The 19,172-nt window shown below is 43.7% G+C and overlaps 1 long non-coding RNA gene across 4 annotated transcripts in view; it reads left to right on the top strand.

The window, feature by feature from the left end:
- Nucleotides 1-7,746: 7,746 nt before the first annotated feature.
- Nucleotides 7,747-19,172, top strand: part of LOC103789057 (uncharacterized) — a 48,030-nt gene continuing 36,604 nt past the window's right edge. For all 4 annotated transcript variants that reach the window (XR_013529467.1, XR_013529465.1, XR_013529466.1 and 1 more), the window contains exon 1: nucleotides 7,747-7,969. This is a non-coding gene — a long non-coding RNA (uncharacterized LOC103789057). The remainder of the gene's footprint in view (nucleotides 7,970-19,172) is intronic.

The following is a 19,172-nucleotide window of genomic DNA, read 5'->3' on the forward strand; positions in this document are numbered from 1 at the left end:
GGGCTGTCAGTACCTTTTGCCCTGATCAGTCTCTGGAAAGACAAAGCTTTCATGAATCTGGCCTGAGCGGTCAGTGAGACTGTGGGATCGTCCTGAAGGACAGGAGGTCCTGGAGTTCACTCTCATGACATCATACCTGGCTTCGGACGATCACTCTTCATGCCCTGCTCATCACTGTTCCTCACCGTGGCTTCTCCCTAATGCAATGTCTTGTGGGGAGCTCTTTTCCTGAGAACACAGTGATATCAGCGTGTGAATCACCTCTTTCTGGGCAAAGGTGGTGGAATTTTTTTACCATCATGAAGTCAAGGTTCCTTCCCCTTTCCAAGTTGAATAATTCCTTATAAAAGTTAACTCTGGTCCCATCTCTACTATCCCATTGCTCAGTATCTTCCACCACATCCCCCTTCTGTAGACTCTGAGGCCAGGCGTTGAGGCTCACACCTGTAATCACAGCACTTTGGGAGGCTGAGCTGGGTGGATCACATGAGATTAGGAGCTCAAGACCAGCCTGAGCAACATGGTGAAACCCCATCTCTACTAAAAGTACAGGAGGCTGAGACATGAGAATCGACTGAACCCAGGAGGCGGAGGTTGCAGTGAGCCAAGATGGTGCCATTGCACTCCAGCCTGGGTAACAAAGCAAGACTCTGTCTGAAAAAAAAAAGACTCTGGTACTTATAAAACATGATTTTATGGCAGCAGAAGGCAATAGGGCAAAGGATTTCTTCCTTTGTAGTACAGATGGGTGGTGATGATGGGAAGATAAGGGATGTTATAGAAGTATTCAGTAGAGGAATAGAGTGTGAGGGAAGAAAACTGGGTATTACATTTGTAATCTGGAAAGGCAGTAGAGCAGTTAACTCCAGTTTTGAAACTAGTTTTTATGGCTTCTAGATTTCACCTTCTTAACCTTGATGCTATATAGTTTCTCAAAGAGGCACAATTGTTTTGATTAGCTACATGGAAAATAAAGCAGAATTAATAAACTATTAGAACTAACAAAATAGTTCAACAAGATTGTTGGCTACAAAACCAACATTAAAAATAAAAAGTTTCCACCACATCAGCAGTAATCACCTAGAAAATATGAGGAAGTAACATATCATTCATGATAGAACAAAATCATAATATGCCTAAGAACAAGCCACTGAATAAATGCACATAATCTTTCTATGGAGAAATACTTAAAATTACTGAAGGGCAAGATGAGAACTAATTAAGTGAAGAGATTTACCTTATTTTTAAATGAGGTGATTTAGTATTATAAAGATGTCAATTTCCTCCACGTTCTTCTGCAAAACCCATGCAATATCAATATATCAACAGAATGCCTCATATAACTTGACAACTGATTATAAAATTTCCATGAATGCATAAGTCTGTGGGTGGGAGACCCTACAAGTACCGAGGCAAGGCTCTGAAGCCTCAGCCTGTTCTTGTATAAATAATGAAATAGAAAAGAATTAGAAATATAATCACATAAGTAATCATAGATATAGATACCTAAATATATATACTCAGTATAACCTTTTAATTTTGCTAATATTTCTTGGGTTTTGAAGTGTGAACTTAAGGTGACATTGTGAAAGAAGTGACCCTAAGGCAAGATGCTCTATGCCCTCTGTCACACCCCCATAAGGGCTGCTGGAGGGCACTTTGGCTATGCAGCAGTGCTGGAAAAGTGCCTGCTCTTTAGCAAGCTGTGGAAGGAGACGTTGGAGTTAGGAGAAAATTCCGCTCTCTCAAGCTCTTGTGGTAGGCCTGACAGCTGTCAGGGAAGCCCGCAGACATCCAGGGACTTAATTGTCTCTATGTGATGTTGTACTTCAGTGGTCACGTTCCATGTCCACCTTCGTGTTCCGCTTCTGCACCTGGTTCCTTTTTTTCTTAGAAGATATAATCAGTAACAGTAACATAAATCTTAATGTCTTTGTTCTTTCTTGACAAGTATGAAAAAAGTGCCGACACAATATGCTCCTGTCCTCGCCTCAGCTACTTGAAAGTCCTGGGCCCCTGTCTCTGAGACATGAGATTTACCTGACCCTATCACTGACCACTGTAGGGCTATTGGCCCCACTGGGTCGTGGGATGTCCCTTATGCTGTGCTGAGGTGCAGGATCTGAGAAGTAAAGAGACTGGACGCTGAAGAACTGGAGAAGAGCAGCTGGACTCAAGGGGCCACGCCACCTATGAGTGAAGACTGGTGAGGCCCCGAATGTCCAGAAGAATCTGTATTTACTGGGTACAAGGCAGGGGGGCAGAGTCATGCGTGAGGTCATCTATAGGCTTAATGATAGGGCGTACATAATCATGTGAGTAGCAGGCGAGGGGAGCCACCCCATTAGGTCACCTGGGCAAAGAGGTGGGCCATGCGCAGTAGGGGGCTGTGCCGTGTGCAGTAGTAGAGGGTCATGTACAGAAAAGGGGTCCACCCCCATTAGGTCACCAAGGCAAGCAGGTGTGCTGTGTGCAACAGGTGTCATGCACAACACTTCTTATCTGGGGGCGGGAGACTTCAAAGGATTTCTAATAGAAGGATACTGTTAGCAAATGCAGTGGGAGCTGACAGACTTGTGCTCTTCTCTAAGATATTTATGGGAGGATGATTTGAGCTAAAACAGAAGCGAGAAAAGACTGCCAGGGTGTACAGCCACAGTGACTGGTCACACCAGAGGGGTTCTTCTCCCTCAGTTATTTGAGGGATCTCAGGCCTGAGGCCTACTTTCCACAGGAACTGGATGCAAGGTACTACAACTCCTTTATCAGGAGGAGAGGCTCTTGCTCCAAGCCTGCCATACAGTGTATGCCCTTTGAGGCAGGAACGCCACCGCCTGGGTCTCCAGTTCTTGTCCTGGTCTGGCTGTTTTCCTATGTACTGCTTCTGTTCTGTGACTGCTCTAGGCATTCCTCCCACTACAAACCACTATATGGTTATGTAGAAGGATTATATAAATCAGCACTGAATATGTCAGTACAGCTCCAACTACATCCATTATATGATTATATAGAAAGATTACATGGAACTAAGTATGATTGTATATATAAGCTAGATATAGTAAGCAGTAAGATATTATATGATTATATAGAAAGATTATATGGGACTAAGTATGATTATATATAAGCTAGATATAAATAAGCAGTGAGTTATACTTCAGGCACTAATTGTGCCGGGGGTCTGCACAGTTCTCCTTCCTCGGTGCCCATGTGGGGTGTTACCCACAGACCACCAATGACCTGCCCTACCTGCCCCCTGCTTTGTACGCAATAAAAGTCAGAGTGACCAGGCACTCGGGGCCACTGCTGGACTCCGAGATTTGGTTGGCAGTGGACCCCTAGGCCCAAACTCTCTCTTGATCTCAGTGTCTTGTGTCTTTATTTCTACAGTTTCTTGTCTACGCACAAGCAGAGAGGGACTTATAGGACCCTGTAGGGCTGGACCCTACATAAGTCCATGGATAATCAAGGGAATTTTGACAAAAGAGAATAAGGAAACTCATAGTAACTGATAATTGGGGGAGGAGGAGCGTCTGCTGGAGCCCACGGCACCAGCTCTAGACACCTCCCATGGAGGAGTCCAGTGAGCTGCCACTGGATGCTAAGTCCGAGGTCACCAACATGCTTGTAGATTTTCTTTTCTTTCTTTCTCTCTTTATTTATTTATTTATTTTGAGATAGAGTTTCACTCTTTGGTGCCCAGACTGGAGTGCAGTGGCATAATCTCGGCTCACTGCAACCTCCACCTCCCAGATTCAAGAGATTCTCCTGCCTCAGCCTCCTGAGTAGCTGGGATTACAGGCACATGCCACCATTCATGGCTAATTTTTGTGTTTTTAGTAGAGACAGCGTTTCACCATGTTGGCCAGGATGAAAGAATGGATGAAGAAACTGGTTTAAATTGCAGATTTTTGAGTGTTTCTCAGCACTCTGAATCTAAATCCATAGATGTTTAAATATCTGGTTATCTAATTTTTAACAACTTTCCTGGGATTCTTAAGCATATTTAAAATTTGAGAACAGGCCAGGCGTGATGGCTCACATCTGTAATCTCAGCACTTTGGGAGGCCAAGGCAGGCAAGTCATGAGGTCAGGAGTTCAAGACCAGACTGGCCAACATGGTGAAACCCCATTTCTACTAAAACAAAACAAAAAACAAAAATTAGCCGGGCATGGTGGCTTGTGCCTATAATCCCAGCTACGTGGGAGGCTAAGGTAGGAGAATTGCTTGAACCAGGATGCGGGAGGTGAAGGTGGCAGTGAGCCGAGATTGCACCATTGCACTCCAGCCTGGGCACAGAGCAAGACTCTACCTCAAAAAAAAAAAAAAAATTGAGAACAGCTGCTGTATGTTCAATATCATTTAAACCTGGAAAATATGCACTCACCAACCCTTGAATCAATGTAATTGAAGGGGTTACAATTCAGTTGTGATTACCTGAGTTTGCCTGATCGTAAAGGTCACTAGAGGGCGTTTGGCTGGGCTTGGTGGCTCACGCCTGTAATCCCAGCACTTTGGGAGGCTGAGGCAGGTGGATCACGAGGTCAGGAGATTGAGACTATCCTGGCCAACATGGTGAAACCCTGTCTTTACTAAAATACAAAAAAAAATTAGCTGGGTGTTGTGGCACACGCCTGTAGTCCCAGCTACTCAGGAGGCTAAGGTAGGAGAATTGCTTGATCCCAGGTGGCAGAGATTGCAGTGAGCCAAGATCACACCACTGCACTATAGCCTGGTGACAGAGCAAGACTTTGTCTCAAAAAAAAAAAAAAAAAAAAAAAAAAAAGCACATTCTTAGGTCTCTCTGCTGGTGGGAGTCATATATGAAACAAAGCCCAAGAATCTACATTTATTTATTTATTATTTTTTAATTTTTTAATGTTTTTTCTGCTTTTTTTGAGATGGAGTCTCACTCTGTTGCCCAGGCTGGAGTGCAGTGGTACGATCTCGGCTCACTGTAACCTCCGCTTCTTGGGTTCAAGCAATTCTCTGGCCTCAGCCTCCTGAGTAGCTGGGATTACAGAGTGCCTGTCACCATGCCCAGCTAATTTTTATATTTTTAGTAGAGACGGGTTTCACCATGTTGGCCAGACTGGTCTTGAACTCCCGACCTTAGGTGATCCACCCGCCTCAGCCTCCCAAAGTTCTGGTATTAGAGGTGTGAGCCACCGCACCTGGCCAAGAATCTACATTGAAATGCAGTTGTTAAATGTTCTTCTAAGTAACAACACACATTTATCTGTTTTGTGGAATTACTGGAATATAGATCAGTTAAATTTTGGATAGCTTTAACCCAATATGATAATTTTAGGTTTTGAATGGCAGTTTATTTTAAGCCATGGCTTCTGGAAGAATTTAATCTGATCCAGTGTTGGATTTTTCTTTCACTCATAGAGACAATAATAAAGATAATAGCTAGAGCATTTATTGAGCACTAACTATGTGCCCACCACTTGATCCTCGTTAAACCCTCTGAGGCATGGACCACTGTACTACTGCCATCCCCATTTCATGGAGAAGATACTGAGGCAAAGGGGAGTTAAGTACCTTGCTAAGCATGGGTAGCTATTAACGCGGTAAAGCTGGGGTTCTGAACCACTCTTGTAACCAGTGCGACACTGTGTCTCTGGACTCCAGATCAATTTCTCTGATGCTCAAAATTTGCCTGCATTAAATGCACTTTTGTGAAATATATTTCTTCTATTTCTTTTTTCTCGCTCTGTCTCCCAGGCTCGAGTGCAGTGGTGCAATCTTAGCTAACTGCAACCTCCGCCTCCTAGGTTCAAGCAATTCTTCTGCCTCAGTCTCCCGAGTCGCTGCGATTACAGATGGCCGTCATGACTCCTGGCTAATTTTTGTATTTTTAGTAGAGTCAGCACATGCTATTAATAAAAAGTCAGAAAACAGCCAGATGTGGTGGTTCGTGCCTGTAACCCTGTACTTTGGGAGGCCGAGGTGGGTGGATCACTTAGGTGAGGGCTTTGAGACCAGCCTGGGCAACATAATGAGACTCCCCCATCTCTATAAAATTTAAAAGCCAGAAAACAACAGATATTGGCAAGGATGCAGAGAAAAGGGAATGCTTATACAGTGTTGGTGGGAATGTAAATTAGTACGATTATTATGGAAAACAGTACAGTGACTTCTCAGAGAACTAAAAATAGAACTGCCATTCAACCAGCAATCTCACTACTGGGTATCTACCCAAAGGGAAATACATCAATATATCAAAAAATACCTGTACTCATATGTTTCTCACAGTGCCATTCATAATATCAAAGATATGGAAACATCCTAAGTGTCCATCAACAGATGGCTGGATAAAGACAATATGGTACATATACACCATATACACGTGGACTGTGCCTCAACCACAAAAGGAATGAAATCATGCCTTTTCCAGCCGTGTGGATCGAACTGGAGGACATATCCTCAGTGAAATAACTCAGAAACAAAGTCAAATGCTGATTGTTCTCGTGTGTGGGAGTTAAACAATATGTACACAGGAGGCAAAATACACACTAAATACTCCAGAAGACGGTAGGAGGGTGAGGGGCGAATATTCTCCTGTTGAGTACAATGTTCACTATTTGGTCATGGCTACACTCAAAGCCCAGACCTCAGCGCTCCACAATAAGAAAACCTGCACCTGTACCTGCTAAATAGATCAAACATTTTTTCAGTTTTATTTATTAAAAAATTCAACTGGCCAGGTGGAGTGGTTCACACCTGTAATCCCAACACTTTAGGAGGCCAAGGCAGGTGAATCAATTGAGGTTGGGAGTTTGAGACCAGCCTGACAATATGGCAAAAACCCCTCCTGGGTTCAAGCAATTCTCCTGCCTCAGCCTCCCAGGTAGCTGGGATTACAGGCACCCATTACCATGCCAGGCTAATTTTTGTATTTTTAGTACATGTTGTCCAGGCTGGTCTCAAAGTCTGGACCGCAGGTGATCTGCCTGCCTTGGCCTCCCAAAGTGCTGGGATTACAGGCGTGAGCCACCTCACTTGGCCCATCCATGCTTATTCTTGCTCCTGCTTTGCTTTATTCTTCACAGGCTTTTCTTTTTTTTCCTGTCAATCTCTTGCACATCAAATTCCACCTTGGCATCTGCTTCCTGTGTTATGGAACCGAACTAGGATCAGCTCACCTGGTTACTCCTTTGTTCATTGCTTGGTCGTGACACAATGGCTATCGGGAGTACCTTTCCTGCAGTCCAGGAAGTAAAAAATTGTGTCGCTGAAAGAGCCTTTGTCTCAGTGCTAATTTTTCTTTGCGATACCGAGCATCTATTTCTAACATCTATTTCCAACACTACCCAAGGCCAGGAGTTTGAGACCACCAGCCTGGGCAATATAGCAAGACACCATCTGTACGAAATTTAAGAAAATTAGTCAAGCATGGTGGTGCAGACCTGCAGCTGGGATTACAGGCACGTGCCACCACACCTAGTTAATTAGTAGAGACAGGGTTTCACCATGTTGGTCGGGCTGGTCTCGACCTCCTGACCACAAGTCATCCACCTGCCTTGGCCTCCCAAAGTGCTGGGATTAGAGGCATGAGCCACTGTATTTTAAACATATTTTCGCTTAGTTGTTCTGCCTGAGTTTTTGAAAGAAAAAGTTTCTCTTTTCTCTTTACACCATTTCCAGGCCCCGCCCCTCACGCGCGCTAAAACGTGCTGCCTCAGTCTCCACGGGCCAATCCAGCCTCCCTGGCGGTTGCGCGCTATGTCCCCTCCTTTCGCGCTTGCGCGCGCCTTCCCCGCTCCTCGTGCCTCATTTCCCTGCAGTTGGACTGCGGGCCTATGGGGTACGAGCCTGGAGCAAGCGACCGAGCCATTGGGGTGCTGCGGTGGTGGTGGGGTCGGTGGCTGCGGTGACTGAGCAGGAGAAGGAGCGGGCCCCCGAGCACCGGGCCCTCTTCAACCCGGGTCCCTGGGCGAAGTACTCTGCCGTCCTTGCCTCCAGGTAGCTGGCTGGGGAGTGGGCTGGGAGCGGCCGCGCGGGGCGAGGGCGGAGGCTGGGGATGGGGAGCGCGAGGCGGGAGCTTGGGCCTGGGGTGGGCGCAGACCCGGCCGCGGGGAGGCTGGCTGGGGCCGGGCGGGAGGCGGCAGCTGGTCGCTCCTGCCCCAGGGGCAGCCCAAGCCCAGGCTGCACGGCGATGGTGGTGTGGCCTCGAGGTCTCCAGGGAGGGATGAGGTGACAGAATGCAGTCGGGAGGCCGGGGCGGTCGGGGTGCGGTAGGGCCGCGCTGGGCTGGAGTGCGAGGGTCTGAGGAGGGTGGATCCCAGCGGGCCTGACAGGTTTCTTGGCTCCCGGGAGGCGGGCCGGGAGTGCGGGACCCTGTCCGCCGTACCCGCGAGGCCAGCGGCCACCCCTTGCCCCCCATTGCTGTAGCCGAGGCTTTAGGGCCGGCGCCGACTCAGGGTCTTCCTGGTGCTAGAACGGGTGTTTCTGTGGTCAGGACTGTTTGTACTCCAGCTCTAGTAAGAATTTGCAGACTTCCTGGGACCGTGACATTTAAGCGCAAAAACGTGTTTGACCCTACTCTGGAAGAAGATACCGGCACTTAACATATCTGATTTCTTTGATTTCCCCTCGTATATTTCAGTGTGCCAGGAGGTGGACATGGTGTGAGTTTGGGTCTGAGTTTAAGCTTCTTCGGAGTAAAGGACAAGTATGTTATGTGTATCGTGGTGTTTTAGGCATTGGGATGACTTAAACGTTGTTGCTTATTAGTATAATAGGATACCACCAACAGATTAAAAACACACGCTTTGCTAAACTTGAGCGATTTGTTTGTGTTACTGATCATTTTAGTTTTTTTTTAATGTAATCGGTTTGTCTGTTACATTTTAACGCATTAAATTTTCCTAGGCAAGTTACTTTGTTTATTTCTACTCACATATTGTTAATTACATGAACAAGGTAGCATTGGAGTTTGTCCTGTTATCGGTTACAAATTTCAGGGCGCTGATCTTTCCACTTAGCCTTCTCATGGACCAGATAATCTATCTCATTTGCTCTTAAACTAAAATCCTGGAGCTTTTTACAGGGGGAAATAATTATCACATGGCCAAATGAAACATTTTGAAAAGGCATTTAAAATGTAGGTATTAGTTTACAGGGGAAAATACATAGATGTGACAAAAAGCTCACATTTGTTGTTGGTGGTTACTCTGAACCAAGTTAATAGGCTGATACCCTTTGAGAAACATTGAGTGTCTTTTATGCAAAATTTTCATGTTATTTCCACTTTGGGAAAGGGCTTAAATTCGTAAGTACCTTCCACCTGAAGTTAGTTGAATGAATGAATATATAAGGAAAACATGATGCAGCAGCACATTTCCAAGTATTTAAGAAACAAGAACTAAGAATACCTTTTGATCCTAGGTGAATATGGAATTTAAGCAGAATTATGATCACTTTTAGATTTTTTATGAAACAGTCTAAAATAAATGGATCTTTTAACACTGGGGCATGGAAGGAGTACTTTATTGTATGCTTAAGTTCTTAAAATAGACTTTCTTTAAAAAAGAGAGTTTGAACCATTTAATAAGCATACAGTCTAAATATTCTCATAGTTATATATCCTGCAAGAGCTGCATGTTTGTGCATCATAAAACATCAAGAAGTATATTAAAAAATATATATATGTACATGTAAGACTAAAGGTAACTGGATCTCTTTTTAGTTTTAAATGTGAATTTAATATGTTGTGACTGAAAGTGTTGTTTCAGTGTGTAGTTGTGGACATAAAATAGTTGAACTTAGATGCTTGTTAAAGGATAGGTAAAAATAAGATATGCTAATAAGAATAAATAACTTACTTGCTATCTATACAGTGAAATTTTTTAAAGAAATTTGTTCAGTTTGATCAGCCTGTTTATAAACTACTTGCAAAAATCGAGTAGTTTATAAGCTACTCATTTACTAAATGAATTTACAGGTAAGCTTATTTTGGAAATAGTTTATAAACAGGCTGATCAAAATCACATGTATATATACATATACAATCACATATATATACACATATGTAGACTAATTTTGGTTGTAGGTAGACAAAACATTGAAAGTTTTTATTTTGTCTAGCTGAAAGAGACTTTAAATGAAGGCTGATTATTGGACACCTCAAGTTAGTTTATTTTGAGTAGTGATTGCCATGTAGCAGTACTACTCAAAGATGTGACTCCTAGGAAAAGAAAGTTTGAGCCCAGGCCAGGTGCAGTGGCTCATGCCTGTAATACCAGCACTTTGGGAGGCTGAGGCAGGTGGATCACCTGAGGTTGGGAGTTCGAGACAAGCCTGACCAACGTGGAGAAACCCAGTTTCTACTGAAAATACAAAATTAGGTGGGTGGGCATGGTGGTGCCTGCCTGTAATCCCAGCTACTCGGAAGGCTGAGGCAGGAGAATTGCTTGAACCTGGGAGACGGAGGTTGCGGTGAACCGAGATCGCACCACTGTACTCCAGCCTGGTCAGTAAGAACGAAACTCTGTCTCAAAAAAAAAAAAAAGAAAAGAGAGTTTGAGTCCAGAGAAAAGTTAACAGATGAAAAAGATTCTGAAGAAAGTCCTCTTCCAGGATCCAGTGTCAGCACATGGTTTTGGATTGCTTATACTCAACTTGATTCTCATTGCACAATCCCCAAATGTCCTAATCCAAACAGAATAAGGTAGAGGTTAAAGAGAGATGCCTTCACATCTTGAAGGGCATGTGTTATCTGTATGTAAAGTCCCCTATTATTTTGGTGCCATAATGATGTAAAGGACCAGACTTTTAGATTTCTAAAGAAATATTTCCCCAAAATAAGGAGGCTGCAATAGAAATGCTGATTTTTTTTTTTTTTTTTTTTGAGATGGAGTCTTGCTCTGTTGCCGGGCTGGAGTGCAGTGGTATGATCTCAGCTCACTGCAGGCCCTGCCTCCTGGGTTCAAGTGATTCTCCTGTGTCAGCTTCCTGAGTAGCTGGGATTACAGGTACATGCCACCATGCCCAGCTAACGTTTGTATTTTTAGTAGAGACAGGGTTTCACCATGTTGGCCAGGATGGTCTCGATCTCGACCTCGTGAGCCACCATGCCTGGCCTGAATTTTTATTTCTACCAGGTACAGCCAATAAAAACAAATATCACACCACTGTCTCCTGTCACCGTCATTTCATTTAACAAAAGGATATTTTCACTCAAACAATTGGAAAGAACAGAATCTCTCACAATACATTTTATTTTTTATTTTTTGAGATGGAGTCTTGCTCTTTTGCCAGGCTGGAATGCAGTGGGGTGATCGATTGTGGCTCACTGCAACCTCTGCCTCCTTGGATCCAGTGACTCTCCTGCCTTAGCATCCTGAGTAGTTGGGGCTACAGGTGTGTGCCACCATGCCCAGCTAATTTTTGTATTTGTAGTTGAGACCGTGTTGGCCAGGATGGTCTTGATCTCCTGACTTCGTGATCTGCCCGCCTCAGCCTCCCAAAGAGCTAGGATTACAAGCATGAGCCACTGCACCCAGACAGAATAAAAGATCTTTAAATGGAATTATTTAGTTATATTGAAAAGTTTTTCAGACCAGCCTGGCTAACATGGTGAAACCTGTCTCTACTAAAAATATAAAATTAGCTGGGCATGGTGATGTGCACATTGTAATCTCAGCCACTCCAAAGGCAGAGGCAGGAGAATCACTTGAACCCAGGAGGCAAAGGTTACAGTAAGCAGAGATGGTGCCATTGCACTCCAGCTGAGTTACAAGAGTGAAACTCCATCTCAAAAAAAAAAAAAAAAAGTTTATTTTGTGTCCTTACTTTTCCCCATTATCTCAAAAATCAATGAAAATTCTGCAAACTTATACCAGCCTACCAGCTAACATTAAGTTAGCCCTCCCTGCCCCCTTGGTTTGGTGTACTGAGCTCAAATCTAAGGGATGGGGGGGGGTGGGGGGTGTGCTTCCAGCTGTCTGTCTCACGGCCTTATGTTCATGGTGCCTCAATTTCTTATGTTAAATAGGGATTTTTACACCTGCTTAGGGGTTGGCTCACACCTGTAATCCCAGCACTTTGGGAGGCTGACACCTGGCAGATCTCTTGAGCTCAGGAGTTTCAGACCAGCCTGGGCAACAGGGCAAAACCCTGTCTCTAAAAAAAAATACAAAAATTAATGGAGCATGGTGGTGCATGCCTTTAGTTCTAACTTCTTGGGAGGCCAAGGTGTGAGGATCACTTGATCCTGGGAGGCTGAAGGTCACTGTGAAGTGAGCCATGATGGTGCCACTGCACTCCAGCCTGGGTTGTAGAGAGAGATCCTGGCTCGAAAAACAAATCAACCAACCTGCTTTGCCAGATGAATGTTAGGATGAAAAGTGATTACATATATGTTCCTGAAATAGTCTGTCCTCAGGGATAGCTGTTACCATTGATTGGAGATGTTACTTTTTTTTTTCAGTGTTTGATAATAAATGCCCTTAAGTATAACAAGTTTCTTGTATATAGTCGTTTATATGTTTAAACGATGTTTTAATGTATTTGATTGCTGATCATGGCATAGCATAAAGATGTGTTCATTTAAAACGCTTTTGAAGTTGTGCAAGTGATACTAATATGCAGAATATTCTCTTTTTTTTTTTTGAGATGGAGTCTTGCTCTGTCACCCAGGCTGGAGTGCAGTGGTGTGATCTCGGCTCACTGGAACCTCTGCCTCCTGGGTTCAAGAGATTCTCCTGCTTCAGCCTCCCAAGTAGCTGGGATTACAGGCAACCACCACCATACCCAGCTAATTTTTGTGTTTTTAGTAGAGATGGGGTCTCACCATGTTGGCCAGGCTGGTCTTGAACTCCTGACCTCAGGTGATCTGCCTGCCTCAGCCTCCCAAAGTGCTGAGATTACTGGCATCAGCCACCGTGCCCAGCCCTAATATGCAGAACATTGTATGTAGATATTTCCTATATATTAGACCCCCCTCTAAGAAGGGTTTCTGTGTTAAGACTAGTACAGATGATCTGGAAAGGTTAATAGGCTTGACAATTTTATGTTTCTTAACACTGTAAAATTACTCCAGTTGTCCTATGGTATATGCATAGGACATATACCATAGGGGGTTGGTTCCAGGACCCCTATTTGTACCAAAATCCTTGTATACTCAAGTCCCCACTGTGGGCCCTGCAGATCCTGGGTATGTGAAAAGTTGGTCCTCCATATATACAGGTCTGCATTTGGTTGAGAAAGATCCACATATACATGGGTCCAAGCAGCTGAAACCCACGTTGTTCAAGGGTCCACTGTATTTGAAAATAAAGTCCACAAAAAAATTGCCTTGTTTTACAAAATGTTGGATTACTGTCTCTCTCATATCTTTAAAAAAACCATCTATTTACTGCCCCATTGAGATAATACAACTTTAAAAAATATATATATATATATATTTTTTAAGTTTTACTTTAGGTACATACTATATCTGGCATTTCTCCCCATTTTATCCCTCCTCACCCTCCCCACCCCCCACTGTCTCTCCCCTACCCCCCACAACTGCCCCCAGTGTGTGATGCCCCTCTCCCTGACCACCTGTTCTCATTATTCAACACCCACCTATGAGTGAGAACATGCAGTGTTTGGCTTTCTGTTCTCATGTGCAACTTTTAGAATAGAACCTAGGGCCAGGTGTGCTGGTTCACATCTGTAATCCCAGCACTTTGGGAGGCTGAGGTGGGCAGATTACCTGAGGCCAGGGGTTTGAGACCAGGCTGGCCAACATGGTGAAACCTCGTCTCTATGAAAAATAGAAAAATTATCCGGGTGTGGTGGTGTGTGCCTGTAATCCCAGCTACTCCTGAGGCTGAGACAGGAGAATCACTTCAACCCTGGAGGTGGAGGTTTCAGTGAGCCGAGTTCACGCCACTGCACTCCAGCCTGGGCAATGAGCAAAACTCCATCTCCAAAAAAAAAGGCCAGGGATGGTGGTGGGTGTCTGTAATAGCTACTCGGGAGACTGAGGCAGGAGAATCACTTGAACCCAGGAGGTGAAGGCTGCAGTGAGCCGAGATTGCATCATTGCACTGCAGCCTGGACAACAAGAGCGAAACTCTGTCTCAAAAAAGAAAAAAAGAACCTACAAGTATTTATTGCTCCTTGCTCTGTCTGAGACTCAGAGGTTAAGCGACTTGCCCAAGATAACACAGGTAGTAGCAAATTGAGACTTGACATCTGGCTTCCAGAATACTTATTTAGAGTCACCTCTGTACCCCCATTTTAAAAATTGAATCTTGGTAATGCATTTGCTGCTTCAGATTTGAAAGATAACAAGGCATGTACAGTGAAAAGTCTTCACATCCCTTCCTCCAAACAGACAGTTCTCTGTCAGGAGGCCGCTGTGAAACTTTTCAGAGCCATTTGATGCATGGACAAACATCCATATGACCGTATTATGCCTCCATTTTTTTTTTTTTTAAACAGGAGTGTCATGTATATGTTGTTAGATAGCCTGCTTTGGCTTGGCATTTGTTCCATTACTCCTGTACTTTAAATGCTTGCATTTATATTTAGTGAAATGTTAATAATGGCTAGGACTTAAAAGAGAATTTGTGGCCGGGCGTGGTGGCTCAAGCCTGTAATCCCAGCACTTTGGGAGGCCGAGGTGGGTGGATCACGAGGTCAAGAGATCGAGACCATCCTGGTCAACTTGGTGAAACCCCGTCTCTACTAAAAATACAAAAAATTACCTTGGCATGGTGGCGCTTGCCTGTAATCCCAGCTACTCAGGAGGCTGAGACAGGAGAATTGCCTGAACCCAGGATGCTGAGGTTGCGGTGAGCCGAGATCGCACCATTGCACTCCAGCCTGGGTAACGAGAGCGAAATTCCGTCTCAAAAAAAGAGAGAGAATTTGTTCTAGTAGTTTTGACTAGCCAAGATGAATTTAAGAGATAAATTTCTTAACATTGTCATTGTTTCTTGGTATGGAAATTTTAGAAGCAGGTTGAACTGAAAAGAGTCCAAGCATAATAGAGAACTATCACAAAGAAGTGAATGTGGACTGTAGTAGAGATTAATGTTAATACTTACAGATAATAACATTATTATCTGTAGTGGTCTAAATGCTTTACATATGTTATTAAAGTCTCACAACAGTCCCATGAGGAAGGTAGCTTTTATCGCCATTTTACAGATGAGTAAACTGAACACTGACTAACTCTTGATCCAGGTAGTACAGTGGCAGAGGCCTGATTCTAACCTAGGCAGTCTGGCTCAAGAGTCCAAGCTCTTTACCACTACTCTTTCTTTCTGTCTTCCTGTCTTCCCTTCTTCCTTTTTTCTTCCTTTCCCTCCCTTTTTCCCATCCTCCTTCCCTTTCATTTCATTCCCTCCCCTCCCCTCCTCTCCTCTCCTCTTTCCTGCTTTCCCTTCCTTCACTTCTTTCCCTTCCTTTCCTTTTTTGTTTTTTTTCCTTTATTTTTTTGAGACATTGTCTCTGTCTCCCCAGGGTGAGTGCAGTGGTGCAATCATGGCTCACTGCAGCCTCAACCTCCCCACATCAAGTAATCCCCTCACCTCAGCTTCCCAAGTAGCTGGGTCTGCAGGTGCGCACCCCGCCATGCCTGGCTTGTGTTTTCTATTTTTTGTAGTGACAAGGTCTCACTCTGTTGCCTGAGCTGGTCTCAAACTCCTGGCCTCAAGCGATCCTCCCACCTTGGCCTTCCAAAGTGCTGGGTTTACAGTTGTGAGCCACCACAACCAGCATTTTACCACTACTTCAAATTCCATTTAGATCTAATATTGTTAGAGCGATAAATGTATCAACCAGATTTTTTAAATGGCAAAAAAAAAAAAAAAAAAAGCTGCCATTTTTGGTATCTGTATAACAAAAATATGTAGAGTTATAGCTTTTACCTGTTTAGAGCACTCTTTGGAAAGGCAGGGAAGTTACTGTGATGGGATTGGTATTCAAGAAGTAAGTTCCTGGAGTGTGCTTTGTAAACCTGAAGGTGTGAGGACTTGCTTTGTCACCCCCGTTAGCTAACAGGCAGTGGGGGTGAGCTATCCGGGAGACTTAGCTGGTTAGACTAGGGAGGAATGAGATAGGGAATCTAGGCATCTGGAGGGAGGGAGAGGGAGAAGAGTTTGTTTGAATCTGTCCAAGGTTGGGGTAGCTTTCTGAGCGAGGCCTTGTCATGTGGACCTGCTGCATATAGAGATGGGAGAATTGGACCTGAGGTGTGGTGCCAGCTAAAGCACCACACAGATCTGGAAATTTGAGGAGTTCATTTTCTCGATCATTAGGAAGAACTTGAAAGAGTAGTAAACTGTGGTCATTTGAGAGAAGAGCAAGTGGTCATATTTGAATGTCACATACTCAAGTGGGTTGGGAGCTTGGGAATCTAGAGCTTGGCCATAAAAAGTGCAAAAGCAGGAGTTCTTGTAAACCATGTATGCTTGTAAACACTGGTAAGACACAGCACTGAGCCCTGGGCCTTTCTTCTATAAAGTGCTTGTGCAGGCTGAGGATCCCTAATCTGAAAATCCAAACTGAAATTCCCTGGTGAGCATTTCCTTTGAGGGTCATATTGGCACTCACAGTTCTGAGATTTTGGAACATTTTGGATTTTGCACTTTCAGACTTGATATGCTCAACTGGTATATAGCACACATATTCCCAAATCTGAAAAAATTCCAAATCCAAAGCATTTCTGCTCCATAGCATTCAGATAAGGAATACTCAACCTGTAATGGATTATACTAGACATATATTAGATTACCAGTTTTCAAAATTTGTATCTCAGAATCCTTGTTCTGTGTCAGTGAAACAGGGATTTCATACACCTTTGATTCACATTTTAATGTTTTAAACTTTAAAATGTTAAAAATGTTTATATACACAAGTGCATATCATGCTAAATTTTAACATATTAGGACAACTGATTTGTACTGCTAGCTTATCTCAAGAGGGTTATACTGAGTGAAGGCCTGGTGTGGTGGCTCATGCCTGTAATCCCAGCACTTTGTGAGGCCAAGGCGGATGGGTCATCTGAGGTCAGGAGTTCAAGACCAGCCTGACAAACATGATGAAACCGTGTCTCTACAAAAAATACAAAAATTAGCCAGACGTGGTGGCACACACCTGTAATCCCAGCTACTCGAGAGGCTGCGGTAGCAGAATCATTTGAACCCAGGAGGTAGCGAGTGCAGTGAGCCAAGATTGCGCCACTACATACCAGCCTGGGTGACAGAGCAAGACTCTGTCTCAAAAAAAAGAAAAGAAAAGAGAGTCAAAGGTTACATATTGTATGACTGCATTTATGTAACATTATTGAAGTAACAAGACTGCAGGCAGAGATAGAGAACAGATTTAGTGGTTGCTAGGAGTTCAGAATGGGAGGTGAGGGGTGGTGTGGTTGTAAAGTGGTAGCATGAGGGAGCTGTGTAGGGATGGAATAGTTCTGTATCTCAGGTGTGATTATGCAAAGCTGCAAATGTGATAAAATTTCATCCAACCACACACACACATACTGCATACAAATCCTAGCATTCTCAAGTCCCATTTTGCATACAAAACTGTTGAAACCTGAATAAACTTGTACGAAGATCAGTTTCCTGATGGTGACAGTCTACTAGAGTCAATAAGTTAGAACATTGGAGGAATTTCGGTGTGAGTACTTGGGACCTCCCTGTATACTTTTTTGCAGATTCCTATGATTTGTAATTACAGTACTTTTTTTTTTATGGCATTTTAGGTTTTGGGGTACATATGAAGAACACTGCAAGATGTTGCATAGGTACACACATGGTAGTGTGATTTGCTGCCTTCCTCCCCATCAACTATATCTGGCATTTCTCCCCAACTCCCCACCCCGTGCTGTTCCTCTCCTGTATCCCCCAGACAGACCCCAGTGTGTGATGCTCCCCTCCCTGTGTCCGTGTGTTCTCATTGTTCAGCATTCACCTATGAGTGAGAACATGCAGCGTTTGATTTTCTGTTCTTGTGTCAGTTTGCTGAAAATGATGGTTTCCAGGTTCATTCATGTCCCTACAAAGGACATGAACTCATTGTTTCTTATGGCTGCATAGTATTCCATGGTGTATATGTGCTACATTTTCCCTGTCCAGTCTATCATTGATGGGCATTTGGGTTGGTTCCAGGTCTTTGCTGTTGTAAACAGTGCTGCAATGAACATTCGTGTGCATGTGTCCTTATAGTAGAACGATTTATAATTCTTTGGATATATACCCAGTAATGGGATTGCTGGGTCAAATGGAATTTCTATTTCTAGGTCCTTGAGGAATTGCCACACTGTCTTCCACAATGGTTGAACTAATTTACACCCCACCAACAGTGTAAAAGTGTTCCTATTTCTCCACATCCTCTCCAGCATCTGTTGTCTCCAGATTTTTTAATGATCGCCATTCTAACTTGCGTGAGAGGGTATATCTCAATGTAGTTTTGGTTTGCATTTCTCTAATGACCAGTGATGGTGAGCATTTTTTCATATGTTTGTTGGCCTCATGTATATCTTCTTTTGTAAAGTGTCTGTTCATATGCTTCGCCCACTTTTGAATGGGCTTGTTTGTTTTTTTTTTCTTGTAAATCTGTTTTAGTTCTTTGTAGATTCTGGATATCAGCCCTTTGTCAGATGGGTAAACTGCAAAAATTTTTTCCCATTCTGTTGGTTGCTGATTCTAATGACTGTTTCTTTTGCTGTGCAGAAACTGTGGAGTTTGATTAGTCCCATTTGTCTATTTTGTCTTTTGTTGCCAGTGCTTTTGGTGTTTTGGTCATGAAGTCCTTGCCTATGCCTATGTCCTGAATGGTTTTGCCTAGATTTTCTTCTAGGGTTTTTATGGTGTTAGGTCTTATGTTTAAGTCTTTAATCCATCTGGAGGTAATTTTAGTATAAGGTGTCAGGAAGGGGTCCAGTTTCTGCTTTCTGCACATGGTTAGCCAGTTTTCCCAACACCATTTATTAAACAGGGACTCCTTTCTCCATTGCTTGTTTTTGTGAGGTTTGTCAAAGATCAGATGGTTGTGGATGTGTGGTGTTGCCTCCGAGCCCTCTGTTCTGTTCCCTTGGTCTATATCTCTGTTTTGGTACCAGTGCCATGCTGTTTTGATTACTGTAGCCTTATAGTATAGTTTGAAGTCTGGTAGTGTGATGCCTCCAGCTTTGTTCCTTTTGCTTAGAATTAACTTGGCT

Source organism: Callithrix jacchus, chromosome 18 (assembly GCF_049354715.1).
Source record: "Callithrix jacchus isolate 240 chromosome 18, calJac240_pri, whole genome shotgun sequence".
Lineage (NCBI taxonomy): Eukaryota > Metazoa > Chordata > Mammalia > Primates > Cebidae > Callithrix > Callithrix jacchus.